The sequence below is a fragment of the Marmota flaviventris genome, chromosome 14, assembly GCF_047511675.1.
Source record: "Marmota flaviventris isolate mMarFla1 chromosome 14, mMarFla1.hap1, whole genome shotgun sequence".
NCBI lineage: Eukaryota > Metazoa > Chordata > Mammalia > Rodentia > Sciuridae > Marmota > Marmota flaviventris.
In genome coordinates, this window is record NC_092511.1 from 17,725,439 (window position 1) to 17,731,438 (window position 6,000).

A 6,000-nucleotide genomic window follows, 5' to 3' on the forward strand; every position below is an offset into this window, starting at 1 on the left:
GAACTTGGGATCCTCCTGACTCAGCCCCCAAGTTATTGAGATTACAGCATACACCACTGTGCCCAGCAAAATCAGTATTCTATGAAGTTAACAAAATATTTTTCTGAATACAGCATAAATGTTGCTCAGGAATTTAATCCCCCAAAATTTCAGTCTTACTCACATTATAATAGTTTTTAAAAATTGGACAAAAAATGAAATAAACACATAGGAACTATTCTACATATAAGCTAAAACACTCAACCCACATATGCAATAATAGTTGGAAAAGTGTGACCTAACAGTTTCTGGAAAAGACGCTTAGACATTTTGTACTATATTGATTTTGAATGGCAGGATAATCTTCTTAAGATGGCTTTAAGAAATAATAATCACTTGTCCTACCTATATTTAAAACTTCAAGTTTTTCACATTAATTTTAATATTTCATTAAAGTATCACATTAAAAACATAAAAACATTCTAATTAATACTTGTGTTTAGTTTAACATTTGTGTTAATAGACAAAGTTTCATCCAATTCTAGCCATAAAATCTTGATAATGTGGGTGGAAAAGGCTTTTTGATGATCTTTTCCTTTTTTGTTTCTGTGGATGAAATATTTAAGTTCAAACAACGTGGAAATAAATGTAAAGAAACATTCCAAAGATCTGAAACTAATTTTTTACAGTATGGGCAGTTACTCCTTTCTTTGCTCCATTTTATATATAATCTGTTAAAATTTAAAGTATGATAAACTACAGAGCTGACAGTTTAACTGATGCTTCCTTTACGTATGTGACATAATTTGAGATTCCCCACCCCAAATAACCTTTATTTCAGTAACATATTTAGTACAAAGTTATTACCTGTGTGAGGAAGGAAGCAGAGGAAAGTGAACAGAATGGGGCTGAGACCCCCAGGTACTCATAGGAATGCTCAGGGGCTCTACACAGCCCGACCGCATTGAAGGCAAGGGTTACGTTGTAGATACTGAGCCTGCACGTTCTTCAGAACTAATCAGGCCAAGGCCCTATCCAGGACACAACCCCAGACTAAGAAAATTACATGGTGGAAAATCTAAATTGAGTAACACAGGAATGAAAGTGACAAAGGAAAATGAAGTCCAGACAAAAGTAGGGGAGGGAAGAAAGGCAGGAGATTGCAGAAGTGAGCAGCCACACATTAAAGACACTTAAGACACTTCCCACAAGCAACAGAAGAGAGAGCCCTTGAGCCATAAAACCAGACTTCCTTCTAAAAGTTCAAGATATTTCATATAAAAATGAGCAACTAAAGCATTGAAGGAAAATGCCATATAAATGTATTTCAAGAAAAAACTTTAAAAGAAGGTTATTCATATGAATAATAAAGGCACTCCAGAAATACGTGCCTACAAAATACATAAAAACTATAATATCTCGACATAAAAAAGGACCTATTATAATGAGAAATAAAAGACTAATATAATCCAGAACAGCATAGCCACAGTACAGAACAATATAACTATAAGGATTAGAAAACCTCACAAAGTAGTAAAATAAATTAGGAAATATTTGAGAAATTTAAACTAGAAATAACATATAGTTCAGTAAAAAAAAAAGTTAATAATTTATGATAAACAAAAGAGGGAAAAAAGCAGGAAGTTTTTAAAGTAACAAAGAATGAAGACATTTCTGGTCCTGGTTGAAGTGGAGTAAGCACACTCTAGTTTATCTTTCCCACTGATTACAGCTAAAAACCCTGGAGGGAAGCCATACTGATCAATTAATTGAAAAGCCTGTACATTGGGTAGGATGACGCACATGGAGGGGACTTTCCTGCATTTGCCCCTTTAGCCCATGCACCTCCCAGCTTACTCTCAAGGGAGCCAGAACGCCAGAAGAGAAACCCCAGGAATGACGGTGCCTTGTCAGGGCAGCAGTGGCAAGGATCAAAAGTATCCCTGAAAGTTCTTGGCTCTTTCCAGTCTGACCACCAGGAAAGAAGCTCAAGGAGCTTGAGAGCAGGGAAGGGATCCCAGAGAGCAGGAGGCTGGAAAAAGAGGTCCTTTAAATTACTATATGAAATCCTGAGCTGCATTTGTGAAGAACTGACCAGGACCAAGAGGGCAAAGGCTTTGAATCTGAACTGTGATGTGGACCATCCCCAGGTCCTTTGATTGGTCCCTCATGGTACACACGGGGACCACCTGTATTAATTTCCTCCGGGTACTGTAAATAGCACAAACTTAGTGGCTTACAACATTATATTTATTATCTTACGGTTCTAGGTGTCTTTACATTAATTAGGTCTACAAGGTTCCTTTTACCATGTAAGGTAACATACTCCCAGGTTCTGGGGAATACGTCATGGACATCTAATTGGGGAGTCATCTAATTATTCAGACTACCACAGGGATACAACAGAAAGGCACTACAAAACTTTGAGCCAACAGAAAGTAGGACAGGGCTTTTGGTCTGAACCTACCCAGTTTGATTGTCTGCTAAAACAAAAAAGATCAGCATTCTCCCCAAGACTGTAACCAAGCCCAAAATCTCATAAATGTTAAAAATGCCCAGAGCCTCATTCAAAATTACTTGAACAAAATTACAAAGAACCAGAAATACATTAAATTCTCAAGAGAAAAAACAATCTGGGCTGGGATTGTGGCTCAGCGGTAGAGAGCACTTGTCTAGCACGGGCAGGACCCGGATTCGATCCTCAGCACCACATAAAAATAAAGGCATTGTGTTGTGTCCATCTACACCTAAAAAATAAATATTAAAAAAAAAAGAAAAAGCAACCATAAACACAAACCATGAAATTGATCAGATGCTGAAATAATCAAATTTAAAAGAAAAATTTCAAACTTAATGATAGAAAGAAAAAATATTCTATCATTAAGTTTGATAAAAATAAAAATAATTTATGATAAACAAAAGAGGGAAAAAAGCAGGAAGTTTTTAAAGTAGCAAACAATGAAGACATTTCCAGTCTTGGTTGAAGAAAAAAATTTTAAAAATATCAGGGATTTGCAGGACAATATTGAAAGGTCTAACATTTGGGTTGGGGTTGTAGCTCAGTGGCAGAGCTCTTGCCTAGCATGTGTGAGGCACTGAGTTCAATCCTCTGCACCATATAAAAAAAATAAACAAATAAAGACATTCTGTCTGTTTACAACTACCAAAAGAAAAAAAAAAAGAGAGAGGTCTAACATTCATTTAACTGAAATCCCAACAGAAGAGGAGAAAGGAATTGATGCAAATAGAGAATTTGAAGAAATTATGACTGAAAACTTCCCAAACTCGGTAGAATTCACAAATTTGCAGATACAAGGATCAGTAAATCCTATAAGGAATAATCTCAAAGAAACCCAAGACTGATTTTTTTGCTGAAAAGGAAAAAAAAAAACTGTCTTAAAGCAGTCAGAGAAAATCAACACATTACATAATTCAAATGACTCCCGTGAAACTATCAAGAAGAAAATCATGACAAAAAGTAACAAAGAGTAATTCAAAATGGACTAAGAATGCTATTGAGGGACCAGGACTTACGCATGTCTCAAGCTGCTGCCCAGAAATATGGACTCTTAAACTGAACTCAGGAATGTGAACTTCTGAACTGGACCAAGTCTGCAAAAACCACCATCCTCCTTTAATGAATGTTACAGCTGTAATTGTCACCTAGAGATAGGTTTGGCAATCCATCATATATGTCTAGTGATGTACAGCCTGGAGTTAAGTTAACTTCTGCTCCAATCACCTTCCTTTTAAACAGCTTGTACAAGCTGCCTGGAATTTCCTTTATCTTATACTTCTTCCTTTTAAAAGGCCTGCAAAAAAGGGCTCTCTTTGGAACATTCATTCAGAACCATAAGTCTGTGTCTTCTGAACTGCAATTCTCAAGACTCCAAGTAAAGTTATTTTACAGTCTTTGAGCTCAAATTGATTGACATTATGAATCTCTCATCAGAAACTCGAGAGGCTAGGAGGCCATAAAATAACATTTTAAAGTGCTAAAAGAAAAGAACTGTCAACCCAGATTCTATGTCTAGTAAACATATCCTTCCAAAATAAAGGTACAATAAAGATATTCTCTGATGAAGGAAAAATAAGAATTTGTCATTACCAGATCTTCTTCAAAGAAATGCTAAAGGAAATTCTTCAGATGGAAAAAAATGAAACCTAGAACTTCAGTAATGAAGGGAGAGCAACAGAAACAATAAATGTCTGTGTAAATATAATAAATTATTGTTTACACTTTAAGTTTTTAAAAATATTTGTGATTGTTGAAAGAAAAAATAATAACATTATCTTATGGGACTTTCAATGTATATAAATATAACTCATATGGCAAATGATATATGGCTAGAAGACTTATATATTTTACGCAAGGTGGAAAAATATTAATTTTCAGTAGATGGTGAAAAGTATGTGTAAGTACCAGAGAAAACCCTACAAGCAGTGCACAGAGATACAGTCAAAAGTCAAGAGGTAAATTAAAATGAAATACTAAACTATTTAATCCGAAAGAAAAAAACAGAAGAGGGGCTTGGGGTTTAGTTCAATGGTAAAGTACTTGCCTAGCATGCCTGAAGCCCTGGGTTCTAACCCCAGCTCCTCTTCCTCTACCCGCCCCCCACCCATCATTATCATAATTTTAAAAAGAGGAGATGAACAGATAATAAAATGGTAGAGTTAAATCCAAATATATAAATAATTACATTAAAGGTAATCCCACTCATTAGGATGACTTCTAACTACCCCCAAGCCCCCACAAAAACACCATAAAATAATAAGTGTCATTGAGGTTGTAGAGAAATTAGAAACTTGTACACAGTAAATGAGAATATAAAACAGTGTAGCTGCTAAAGAAAACACTTAAAAAGTTAAATTTGGAACTACCACATGATTCAGCAATTCCACTTTGGAATATATGCATAAAAGATATATGTGACACACACACACACACTCTCTCACAGACAACAACTCAGAAACTCAAAGAGATGTTTATGGTATTATTTGCAAGAGCCAAAAGGTAGAAGCAACCCAAATATCAACTGAAGGATGAACGGATAAAGAATGTGTTTTCAGACAGGTGCTACTACATAGATGAACATTAAGGACGTTAGGCTGAGTGAAATAAGTCAGACACAAAGACAAATATTGTACATTCCATTTATATAAGGCTCTAAGAGTCATGAAATTCATAGAGATAGAAAGTAGAATGGTGGAGCCAGGCACAGTGGCGCACACCTATAATCCTTCAAGAGGCTGAGGCAGGAGGATCTCAAGTTCAAAGCCAGCCTCAGCAATTTATCCATGCGCTAAGCAACTTGTCTCTAAATTAAATACAAAATAGGGCTGGGTTGGTGGCTCAGTGGTTGAGCCTGAGTTCAATTCCTGACACCTCCCCTTTCTAAAAAATAGAAAGGTGGATTCCCCAGGGAATGGGGAAGCAAAGAGTGAGGAGTTATTGTTTAATGAGTACAGAGCTTCAGTTTTACAACATGAAAAGAGCTCTGGAAATGGGTGGTAGCACAACAATGTGAGTGCAGTTAATGCCAAATTATATGCTACAAAATTAAGCACAATTAAAAATACATATATTAAATGTAACTAACCAAAACACACCAATTTTAAAAGACTGTTAGATTAAAAAAAAATAAAAAGCATTCCATCTATAACTCTAAATTATAGTTTATATAAATTATAAGTTTAAGGGGGAGAGAAGAGAGGAGGGAAAGGGGGAAATAATGGGGAATGATACTGGCTAAATTATATTGATTTACTGTGTGCATGTTAGTGTATATAACAACACACCCATTGTACAACTACAATGTACCAAAAAAAAAAGGAATAATGGTTATAAACTTAATATAATAAAGATAAATTAAAAGTAAAATGATGAAGACTGTTAAGAGAATGGAAAAACAAGCCACTGACTGTGAGAAAATAATTGCAAACACATATCTTAAAAAAAAAAAAAGTGGTATCCAAAACATACAAAGAACTCTTAAAATACAACAATAAAAACCAAAC